Below are 13,381 nucleotides of genomic sequence, written 5' to 3' on the forward strand. Positions count from 1 at the left end.
AAATATACCACCGGAAATAAAATCATGATCTTAATATTTATCTGTACTGCTGTATTCACTACAGCATTATCACAATAACCAAGGTAGGGGGACAATCTAAGCATCCATCAATGGGTGAATATATCAAGAAAATGTAATATATATATATATACATGATAGTGTGTTCATGATGTATATGTACATATGTGATATTTGTATATATGTGATAGGTATGACTAGTATAAAATGTGATACATGCTGAAAAATTATTCAGCTTTAAAAATAAGGCAATTCTGTCATTTGTGACAACATGGAAGAAACGTAGGGCATTCTGTTAAGTGAAATAAGCCAGACAAAGACAAATACTGTGTGGTATGACGTATATGAGCAATCTAATAAAAGTTGAACTCAGAAACAAAGAGTAGAAAAGCGGTTGATTGGGGCTGGGGATGGGAAAAGTAGGAAGAAATTGGTGAAACTTTCACTTATAAAATGACTCAGGGCTGAAGATACAATGCATGACACGGTGACTGTAGTTAATTACACTGTTCTTCCTAATTACAATTTGCTAAGGGAATAGAACTTGTGTTATTAAAAAGGGGGTGATAAATATGTAAAGTGATGACTGTGCTAATTAAATTGAGGGGAATCCTTTCACAATGGAAACATTTCAAACCATCACATTTGGTACTTTAAATATCTTACTATTTTATTTGTCAATTTTACTTCTGTAAAGCTTTTTTTTATTTGTCCACAGAGTGGATGCTGAGAGGCAGAGTTGGGGTGTGTGGGCTGTCTGGGGTGGGTTGGAGGGGATATTCCGTTCTATTGTTTGGCATCTTGCAAAAGAGGGTCTCAGCAGCAGGCACACTTTGAAACCCACTTCTTCGACTCTGGTCCTTAACCTGCTTGTAATGACAGAGGAGATCACTGTCATGGGAGAAAGAGGCTGTGTGCAAGCATAATCAATAAAAAAAAATTAGCATGCATATGTCTGTGAGTGGAGTTATAATTGAAGAATTTTTTTAAAGAAGGCAGTAAAAAAAGACACAAATGACACATTTGTTATCTATTTATGCAAATAAAGCTTCTATAAGCCCTCAGTTTGAAGCCTAGTCAGAAAAAGCAAAGCCTCAAAAGGGACATATTATGTCAGCACTGCAGGGTGCTAACAGGTCTGAAGAGTATCAGCTACGCTCAAAAAGATAATAAAAATTCTGGATGCAAAAAAAAAAAAAAATTCTGGATGCACACTGCAGCTGTCAAATCCTATACCTTCCTAACCTAAGTGCTTATTGTAACACTTGGAGAAACACAGTCAATGGCATCCGTCTCTGTCATAGTTGCTGACACTCTGAAATGGGTCTACTAATGTATTTCTGATGTCTACCAAAAATACTATATAAAATCCCAAAACAAAGAATTTTAAAACATCTACAAAAGGAGATACTCCCCTATACTGTACTGTGTAGTACGGATTTCTAATTTCCAATGTTTTGTTTTGTTTTGTTTTATGTTGTGTTGTGTTCAGGGTACATGCCTTTCCTTAGTCTGAGCCTGCTGAATCATGCCACGCCCTTGTCATTCACAGGTCTGACCCTGACTCTTCCTGGGTCACTCAGGAGTATCTCAACCTCACCTCCTACTGCTGGGCTGTACCCTGAGCCCTCAAGGTTAGACATAGCCTGTCATGTCCTCCAGTGACAAAGGGAGGATATTTTGTGTTGTTTAAAAGGGCAAAACTATAGTCAAAATGTGGATGTTCCCAGGAGGCGCATTCTACTCAGTAATAGGATTAACCTTCCAAGAAAGAGAGCCATCTGACACTAGAAAGGACTGCTTTGCAAAAGTCAACTCCTTGAAACTAGACTCATATAAGGGGAAGCTGGGCTGCCATCTGTCCAGAATATAAAATGGATTTCAACCTTGGGGTGAAGTTTGAGTCAATGTCATCTGAGATCAGTTCTTTCCTTTATGATTCTTAACATTCTACTTCAGTCACTTTAATTGTCATATATTTATGAAAACTAGATTGCTTCTTGTTTTGATGATTATCCATTTTAAAACTGCATTTGCTAGTTCAAAACCAGTATAATTTCATGCTGGAAGACTTATTAGTAAAGTTCAACAAAAGAGAAATACAAGAATTTATGGTTTTTAATTTCTACACTTGGGAAAGCATCTCTCAGTAGAAAATAATGAATGAAAAATATCTTATTAGATATATTCTATTGTGGCGGCTCTGAGCAATATGTCAAAGAAACCCCAGGGAAGACTCTGGTAAAATAAACTGCTGTAGATAAGGTGTTTGCAGTGACATGATTTTAACTTTGCAGTTAGTTTTACCTTTCAAACATTAAAAACCACTTAGTATAGATTTATTTTTCCTTGTATAGCATCTATACTCTAACTACTACTTCTAAGTTATTATTAGTGGCATTATAAGAAAATAGGATCTGTGCTTCTTAGCAATGCATTCTGTCTTCATTTCCACCCCCTACCCTTCTCTTTGAAATGGTAGAGATGTGACCTATACATTTTTTTCTTTTAACAGCAAAGAAACTCAGATGCTGAATACCCTTGGGGACCAAAACCTTATTTTTGTTCACTGATGAATAGAAAAGAACATAAGATGATTCAGGACAACCATGTCTATGAAAATTTCACTTTTTTCTAGTGTTTTTAATATTTTATTATTTATGCTATTACAGTTATCCCAATTTTTCCCCTTTCAGACCTCTCCACCCAGCCTGCCACCCACTTCCATAGTGAATCCCCTCACCATTGTCCATGTCCATGAGTCCTTCATACCCGTTCTTTGACTAATCCCTTCACCTTCTTTCGATCAGTCCCCACCTCCCTGCTATTCTCTTATAGCTGTCTGTCTATTCCTTGATCCTGTGCCTCTGGTTCATTAGTTTATTTTGTCCGTTCGATTCCACTTACAAGTGAGATCATATGGTAACTGTCTTTTACTGACTGGTGTATTTCACTTAGTCTCCATAAAAGCCTGCGGTTCCATACATTCTCTCACAAAGGTAGGAATTTCTTCTTGTGTATTGCTGTGTAGTATTCCATTGTATAACTGTACCAGCAGTTGTGTTTTTCTTTTTTATTTGGTTCGCAGGCCCGCCCTCAATCCACTGAGCTACACCAGCCAGGGCTCTTTTTTTTTTTAATCCACTCATCTACTATAAGCACTTAGGCTGTTTCTAAATCTTAGCTATTGTAAATAGCTCTGCTATGAACATAGGGCTGCATAAATTCCTTTGAAATGCTGTTCAGGATCCTTAGGTTCTATTCCCAGCAGTGGAGTCACTGGGTAAAGAGACAGTTCCATTTTTAATTTTTTGAGGAAATTCCATACTGTTTTCCATAGTGGCTACACCCATCTGCATTCCCACCAACAGTGTAAAATGGTTCCTCTTTCTCCACATTCTAACAAGCTCTTGTTGTTTGTTGATTTATTGATGGTAGTCATTCTGACAGGTGTGAGATGATATCTCATTGTGGTTTTAATTTGCATCTCTGGTGGCTAGTGATGTTTATTTTGGCACTTTTTCATATGTCTATGGGCCACATCTGAATGTCCTTGGAGAAGTGCCTATTTGGGTCCTTTGCCCATTTTTTAATTGGATTGTTTGTTTTCTTGGTGTTCAGCCACATAAGTTTTTTTTTATATATTTTGGATATTAAACCTGTGTCTGATGTATCATTGGCAAATATATTCTCCTAAATTGGTTCCCTTTTCATACTGTTGATGGTTTCTTTAGCTCTGCAGAAGCTTTTTACTTTGATACAGCTCCATTCATTTATTTTTCCTTTATTCCTCTAACCCTAGGAGGTACATTGGCAAAAATATTGCTACACAAGATATCTGAAATTTTACTGCCTATGTTTTCTTCTAGGACTGGAGTATCAAACTCATTTTCACTGGGGGCCACATCAGCCTTGTGGTTGCTTCAAAGGGCCAAAATAATTTTAGGACTGTATAAATGTAACTACTCCTTAACTGTTAAGGAGTCGAAATCACATTTGGCCCTTTGAAAGCAACTGTAAGGCTGATGTGGCCCCTGGTGAAAATGAGTCTGACACCCCTGCTCTAGAATTTTTATGGTATCACAACTTATATTTTAAAAATTTATCCACTTTGAGTTTATTCTAGTGTATGGTGTAAGTCAGTGGTCTATTTTCATTTTTTTTTTTTTTTTGCATATACCAGTCCAGTTCTCCCAACACCATTTGTTATAGAGACTGCCTTTACTCCATCGTGTGTTCATGCCTCGTTGGTCAAATATTTTTTTTAATTTTTATTTATTTATTTTTTAGAGAGAGGGGAAGGAAGGGAGAAAGAGGGAGAGAAATAAATATCAATGTGTGGTTGCCTCTTGTACGCCTCCTACTGGGGACCTGGCCCTGGCCTGCAATCCAAGCATGTGCCCTCATCGGGAATCAAACTGACCACCCCTTGGTTTGCAGGCCAACACTCAGTCCACTAAGCCACACTGGCCAAGGCTCCTTGGTCAAATATTAATTGATCATAAAGACATGGGTTTATTTCTTGGCTCTGTATTCTATTCAATTGATCTACAAGTCTGTTCTTATGCCACATTGAATCTCAGAAATCATTTCACTTACATATATATGTACTATAAACCCTTTGCTAACTTCCTTCAGAAAATAGNTATTTATTTTTTAGAGAGAGGGGAAGGCAGGGAGAAAGAGGGAGAGAAATAAATATCAATGTGTGGTTGCCTCTTGTACGCCTCCTACTGGGGACCTGGCCCTGGCCTGCAATCCAAGCATGTGCCCTCATCGGGAATCAAACTGACCACCCCTTGGTTTGCAGGCCAACACTCAGTCCACTAAGCCACACTGGCCAAGGCTCCTTGGTCAAATATTAATTGATCATAAAGACATGGGTTTATTTCTTCGCTCTGTATTCTATTCAATTGATCTACAAGTCTGTTCTTATGCCACATTGAATCTCAGAAATCATTTCACTTACATATATATGTTGTATATGTATATGTATGTGTGTGGGGCACAGTATATATTTAGTATTTACTGTGAGTCTTGTATATCTGCCTAGTTTACTTTCTCTTCTCTTACGTAGAAATTTTCAAACATTGTGGAAAAAGGAAACCTGGAAATTTGCATAAGGTAAAGCTTTTGCTAGCGAAAAAATTTTTTTAAATCTTTCACCTCTATGGTAGCATATACCTAAAAAGTATCTATCACTATACAAGAGCCTTTAAGTGTTCAACCCTTGGATACAGAGCTGCAAGAAGATGCGGAATATATTTTCGTATATTTCTGTATGGCTGACATATGTCATAATTCTAAAGTATTGGTAATAATTGATTTTTAATTAATTTCTAGAGTAGGAAAAGGAGACCAAACATCTCAGTACATTGTTAAGGAACTTCTAGCTGGCGCTGGCCGCGGGATGGTTGCAGGTTGGTGATTCATGACGTAGACTCTACCAAGAGAGTGTGCAACACAGAGACAGATGCTCTTTCTGAACGTGGCCACATATTCTGACCACAGTTAAAAATGGAATAAATATGAATCATGAAGGCAGTTTATTCTTTGGGAGGCGGGAAGACATAGCTTGATGTCAAAGTAACATTAGACTCTAGACAACAATTTTACCAGTGTCATCTACAAGAACATAGAGTGGTAAGATAGGGTGTCTAACTCAGGCTGGCACACAGCCACTGAAAAGATTGCTTATACTGGGTTGACCCAATACAAGAGACAAGTGATGTCAGATTATCAAACACCTGCTGTCAAATGAGCAGAAGTAGTGTTATGACAGGCAATGTAGGCTGAAAAACTGCTGTATGGTTGCCTTGAAGCTGAGTCCTAAGGGTGTAATGCTAAAGCACATGACCTGGAAAGTGGACACTGAAAGATACAACTCATTTCAACAAGGGTTTTCTATCCACCCATTGTCAAGGTACTCAATGCACACTCACCACATCTTAGCACTCTGTTAAAAGCCATGGAAGGGATGATAAAGAGAAGATGTGTGTCTACCCTATAATCCAGGTGATATTCAAGCAGAATAATAAAATAATGTATCACTAAAACGGGGACACTTTTGAGAATGGAAAGGGTACTATTGATAATTATTCTGAGGCAACATATGCAAATAGGACTATTTCCACAAATCAAGACTGTTGCCATATGGTTGACATATAAATCAGATATATGTAATCCATGCTTAAATGATAAAATACTGGGGAATTATATTTCAAATAACTTATATATATATTCCTTGTAAGAATATATGTTCATATACATATTTCTTATAAGAATATATATATTCATATATATATTCATATATATATATACACACACATATAAAAGCTTGTTTGGACAATATACTCTTTTAGTTCAATAACGAGTCAATTTAGCACCACTGGCACAAGCACTATATAACAAGTAGAAAAGGAACATTAAACCACTGTACACTGATAAGAATGGCTAACATTCAAAACACTGGTGACTACAAATGACAACCTGTATGTGGAGGTACAAGAACTATCGTTCATCGCTGGTGGGAATGTAAAATAGCATAAACACTTTGGAAGACAGTTCAGTAGTATCTTAAAAATCCAAACATATTTTTACCATATAATCCAGCAATTACACTTTTTACTATCTGCTCAAATGAGTTGATAATTTATGTCCACACTAAAACCTAATAACAAGCTGCAAAAACATGGAAACAACCAAGAGGTCTTTCTATGGATGAATGAGTAAGCAAACTATAGTGCATTCATTCATATTCATATATATGAATATATATTTTTTTATTTGGTAATAAAAAGAAATGAGCTAGCAACCAACAAAAAGACATGCATATTGCTAAGTGAACAAAGCCAATCTAAAAAGGCCACATACTGGATGATTCCAACTGTATGACATATGGAAAAGGCAAAACTATGGAGAGAGTCAAAGGATCAATGGTTGCCAGGGCACCACAGGAGAGGGAAGGAGGCGTGAATAGGCAGAACATAAGGATTTTTAGGGCAATGAAAGAATTCTGTGTGATATGTAATGGTGGATACACGTCATTATGCATTTGCTAAAACCCATAGAATGTTCAACACGAAGAATGAAAACTAACATAGACTAAGAACCTTAATTAATATGTCAACAATGGCTCATCAACTTTAAGAAATGTACCACACTAATACAATATGTTAATTTGAGGGAAACTGGGGGCGAGAAGGAGAGGGCATATGAGAACTCTGGGCTTTCTGATCACTTTTTTCTCTAGACTTAAAACTGCTCTATAAAGAAAGTTTATCCATTTTTAAAAAGGGGATATCAAGCTCTGAAATATCATGACATGATAGTTGGAAGAAACCAAAGAATTTGCCTAAAGGACTACCGGGTCCAAGACAGCACCATTGGAGAGGCGTCTGCATGGAATAAGAAGCTGAAAAGAAAAAAGTAGATTAAAAAAATAAAAAAACCCAACAAAGCTGCCTTGCAAAACTTATTTTTGGGACTTACATGGGCTACAATCAGTCCCAGTAACAAGCTTGTCATTCATGACAAGTTACTGAAAGTAGATTCGTGTTGCATTGCCTTCATCCCCTGGCATTGCTGTTTGGACAGATTCCAAGAACGCAGTGCATATCTGTATTCAGGAGCAAAATAAAAAAAGAGGAAGTTAGGCGTAGTCCTCCTGAGGAGTTACTGCAAAGTGGAAAGGCAAAGGTATAGACTGCAATAAATCTGAAGAACTCTAGAATACCCAGAACCTCTAGATGCATTTTAAGTGGGGAAGCTGGAGCCTTGCATAGGATCCATTAGAGCACAATAGGCAGTAAAATTCTCTGTGATGATGGAAATGTTGAATATCCATGCTGTCGAGCAGGGTATCCACTAATCACATGTAGCTTGGAATGTGGCTAGTATACCTAGGGAAACAGATTCTTAATTTAATTGAAAATAATTGAAATTAAAGTAACTATATGTGGCTAGAGGCTCTGTAATTGACAATGCAGCATTATAAAATAGAGCACATGTGGATGATGTATGTAAGTATATGACATGGTACACAGAGTCCACAGCTGTGGGAACTACAGGCGCTGCGGCTTTACCACCACAGAGAAGACTCTCGGTTGTGGCGCACGAGGTGATGTTACCCACAATGTGTGAGCTTTGCTTAAGCTGATTGGAGTTGATTTACTTGGAGGGTGAGCTCCAACTTGAGCATTTTGAGCAAAAATCTCGGTGGAAGATTTTAGTTGAAAATTTGGGGTCCGAACTTAGGTAAAGCGGTAAGATTTGAGATAAATATGTCAGAATCATCTACCTTGAATCAAAAGTTGAAATGAAAACAAGAGAAGACTGAACCTAAGTAACTGAATTTCCACAATAAGAAATTTATAGAACTAAAAGGAAGCGCCCAAACCAGAAAAAGCAGACTCCATTCCTGTTCACTGAATTTTTAATTTTTAGATGTGGTCTTGGCCTGCTACCCGCCTCCTATCTGGTGGCCCCTCCCGCAGCTGTCAGGTTTCAAAAAATCCCTCGTGTTAGGCTTTTTTTCTAGATTTTGGTTTTACCACTTAGAGAATTAACTCTGCCTTGTAATAAATATTAAGATAAACTTCAAAAATTTCTCCCCCATCCCACACAAATCTCTCTTTCTCATTTCCTTCAAATATCTCCAAATAGCTTTCTTCAGGCCAAGCTGCACTAAAATCATTTCTGCTTTTAGTCCTAGTTCCTGAAAGAAGAAAAATATATACATAATGCTTATTCTTCTGACCATATAAGTCATTATTGATTACTTGCACTTCCTCATAAAGCTCCTTATTAGCATGAAAGTTATTTTGCAGAGTTACTTGTCCATTAAACTAGAAAATTTCAGCTTACTCTAAACTCTATTAGCCAAACAGGCATAGTGCAAAAACTAGCTTCCACAGAATTTAAGAGTAAGACCACTGGAGTCAGCCTGTTCAGATTAGATTTCTTTTTCAACCACCTCTTCACAGAGGTAGGCTATACTTCACAGACAAAAAGGCTACACTAAGCCTCTATTTTCTCATCTGCATATTGGTGATGTCGATCTAGCTTAACTTATAGGGTAGTTATGAAAACTGACAGAGAAAATATATGTAAAATGCAGAGTACATTTTTGGCACATAATATATGTTCAATAGTTTTTTTTTAAGACTTTATTTATTTATTTTTAGAGGGAAAGGAAGGAGAGAAAGAGAGAAACATCAATGTATGGTTGCCTCTTGTGAGTCCCCTGCTGGGAACTGGCCTGCAACCCAGGCATGTGCCCTGACTGGGAATCGAACCGCGATCGTGTGGTTCCCAGGCCCGTGCTCAATCCGCTGAGCTACACCAGCCAGGCTCAACAGTGTTTATTATACGTAGTCAAGATATATTACATTTATATTATGTTTTATTAAAAGTAAAATGACAGCACTGTTTTATATACTTCTAAGAAAGGGGGGAAATCCTGATGAACAATGAAATGCCATCGACTATAAGAAGAATGTCAGTTTCAAAGATGTTCACATGTTAAAAAGACATTCATCTTAGAGTCAAGGATATAGAGTGGCTGTGGCATTGTAGGTGTAAAGGTTGCAGTGATTTCCATGACTCTTCAGGACCCATTCACACCAGAAACATGGCTGTGGGATCCTGTGTGAAAATGGACAGCGTGAGTACAGAGAGCAGCATCTCTCTGGGTCTGGATCGGATGAATCCCTGCTCTGTTACTTACTAAAGGACAACTTGTTTAACTTCTCCACCCTGTTGCTGTGAAATGGGAATCATGATAATTCTGACTCCTGCAACAGTGGTGTTAGATGGCAGCAATGCCCATGAAGCCCTCAGCCAGCGCCTGGCACATACTCAGTGCTGAACAATTGCCACCTGCCAGCCTTTGGACCTCCTCTAGTGGTCTAGGGGCAGGCCAGTGTTAGGATGAGGTGAGGCATTCAGGGATGACAATGCATGGGCCCTGCAAAAACAACAACAACAAAAACCCCAAACATATAGCTGTGAAGTAAACAGCAACCCGAAAACATATCTGGTTGAAAATACAACTGCTGGCCCTCAATGAATACGTTTTAGAAACAATGACACCTGTCTCTCAAGCTCTCAAATTTATTTTTAAGTATGAAATATTTTAAAAGCCTATGTAGTAGTGCATGTGTGCATGAGAGAGAGAGAGAGAGAGAGAGAGAGAGAGAGAGAGATTTGTCTATGGAACTCCTGGTTTTAATTTGTTGTTGTTTCATAGTTTGAATTTCTTGTCCTATGAGAATTTCAAACATATTTCAAAAAAGGAAAAAATAGCTCCTAACAAAAATAAAGATAAGTGGGAAAGAGATTAGATCTTAGAATATTAAATCATTAATGCTCAGACTTGCAAATGTTTTCTATCATATTTATCATTAATAAAATAATATGATTTCGGTGTTGAAATCAGTACATTTTGATTAATTTAAATGCATGCTCCCGACATACTTCTACAAGCTGGGAGTGGGGGTGAGAAAGAGAGCTGCCTGCATTATGATGCATTACTACACTTAAGAGCAATTTGTCTCATGGAGTCCAATAAATGACTTACATTGACATAAAACAAGTTAGTATACTATTAAGTATCATAAATCATGATATTTGGTAGTTGGTATAGATGGGAAACATTAATGGAGCTTGAATTTGTTTCAGGTGTTTGGAACTCATTGCAGTCACTCCCCACTACACATTAAACAGAGAAATATTTTTCCAAGTAAGAAAATATGTTAACCATTTGCATTCCATACACAATACAGTGAGTGCTACACAAATGCCACACCGGGACACAGTTCGGTGTCTAAAGGTCGGTTCATTTCCAGAGCGAGGGCACCAAGACAGTATCTGTTGTTCCAGCCACATCCATTCTCAAGTGCCAGAGTCTGCACCACACTCCATACTAAATATTTTCCATTTCAACCCTGACAAAAAATGCCAGACTTTTAAGACTTCAGACAAAAGACTTTGTCTGAATTTTTAAAAAAGCAACTACATTAAAGACGGTTTTATTCCACCAACCCTGGGCTGGGTTTACTTCACTGTGAGGAAGACCAGACAGGAGGGCCTGCAGAGTTAAGGCATTTGTTTATCAGAGGACCTAGCCCAAAACAGAAGGAAAATACTTCAGGAGCAACTGGGAAATCCATCAAAAGACAATTTATTATATCCTCACCAGAAGAGGGTGAGCATTTTGGAGGCCTGACAATGTATCACAGAGCTGGAAGCCTGCTGTCAAACCAGCATCAGAAAGGCCATAGTTATAGGCACTGGAGTTCCAGTTTGAGATCAGAGGTAATTTGGGTTCCTTGTACTTGAGGCAATGATTTGAAAGGACTATAGTCAAGACAAAACCTAGGGTCTGAACAAAGATAATGACAACAAACTACAACAACAATAACAAAAAGACCAGGTGTCTACTGCAAATGTAGTGAAGCTCAGTGAGTGGAAATGGAATATAACTAGAAAGCAGATCTCACCATAAAACTGTCCATATCTCAGCTTCTGAACTAATAATTAGGCTTCTGCAATTCTCTTTGCTAGGAGAATTAGTTGCAGAGATACTCGCACTACAGGCAAAGATTCAATGGCTGAAACTTTCAAGGTTAGAAGTTTAAGGGTAAGGATCTAAAGATCACATAGTGTACTATTATTTTAACATAAAAATCTCTGCCCCAGGCACAGCCGTGTGCGGCAGCCTGCCTTCGGTTGGGCATGGTGCAGAGCCTCCGAAAACAGGCGCGGCTACTGGGGATCCTCCCACAGTCTTGATTTCAGGGCCAGAGTCGAGCTGCCCCAGGCAAAACCCACCCTGTTAGCTCCAAGATTATGGCCCGAGGCACTTTCCATACCCAAGTCAAAAGGCAGGGTTCCAGAGGTTCCAGCACCCTGCCCTGCTGCCTGCCAGTTCCTTCTCCAGGCCAGCCCTTCTCGGCTGACAGCTACCACTTGGCCAGGCCTGGCTGGAACAGGTCACCGTCTCCACTGGCTGCCGGCTACTTGAATACCCTGACCCGTGGGGTCTGCCAGCGCCACCCCCAGCCGGACCCTGGGAGGCCATGTACTGTTGTTGGTGGACCTTCGGTGGGAGATGGAGTGTCAGTTACTGGTTAGTGAGTGGGTTAATTCCCTTGTTGGAGGAGCCATCTGGGGTGGCAATTCGCTGTTATTTGTAATGATGTCACACATCATTAGTCAATTATTTCCACGTTTTTAAATTACTATGGTGTGCTTTTGTTATGCATATTCTAAAATTGAGAATATCGAGAGGTTAAAAAGTGGTCCAAGCTTAACATCTTATAGTGGTGAGGTTGGAGTCAAGGACAGACGACCTCACTTCAGAATCTTTGGAACACTGACTACAGAGATTTCTATGACAGATACAGAAAAGATATCATTTATCTTAAATTTTAGCTTAAAAACACTGAATATTATAAATTTTGTTTTTTGGATGTATTTTTATGTATCTTTTAAATGTCAATCAAAATCAAAATCTTCTGAAATTAGTTAAAGTGGTGAGACATCTGTGAATAAAAATTAGTATGTAAAAATTTTTAATATTATTTGTGGAAAAATCAAAACAAAAAACCTTAATTCTCTATTAGCTTGTGTTGAAGCCTCAACAATGATGACAATGATCTAACTTTTTATTTTGCAATAACTTTAGACTTAACAAAACATTGCAAAAAGTATACAGAGCATCCCCATACACCATTTGTTCAGCTCTGCCTCAACATTCTATTTAACCATAGTATGACTTTGAAACCAGGAAGTAATCAGATCTCATCAGAATTCTGCCAACTTTCCCACTAATGCCCTCCTTTCTGGTCCAAGGTTCCATAGCAGATCCCATTCTCCCTTTAGTTATCAGGTCCCTTAGTTGCCTCCAATCGATGGCAGTTTTCAGGATTTCTCCAGTACCACCTCACCATTTTTGAAGAGCAATGACCAACAGTTTTACAGAATGTCCCCTAGTACATGAATATATCTGATGTTTTCCCATGAATAAACGAAGATTATGTAATTTGGCAAGAACACCACAGGAGCAATGCTTTGCTTTTCACCATAAGTCATATCAGGAGTTACATGGTATCAACCTGTCTTATTACTAATGATATTCACTTTGATCATTTAAGTTGGTTTCTTCCAGGTTTCTCCATAATAAGTGGAAGTTTATCTGCTTGAGTATTATCAAAGGAATTTCTATGTTGACATCTTTCAGAATAGCCTTTGGATTGCTGGTGGACTTTCGATGATTGAAATATCATCTCCAAGGACCTCATGGAGTCAAAGGGCCCGAACAGAGATCAAAGTTCTCCCTAATAAATCATCGATCTCAATG

Source organism: Sturnira hondurensis, unplaced genomic scaffold (genome assembly GCF_014824575.4).
Source record: "Sturnira hondurensis isolate 20B ecotype Veracruz unplaced genomic scaffold, ASM1482457v3 Scaffold0004136, whole genome shotgun sequence".
NCBI classification, from domain to species: domain Eukaryota; kingdom Metazoa; phylum Chordata; class Mammalia; order Chiroptera; family Phyllostomidae; genus Sturnira; species Sturnira hondurensis.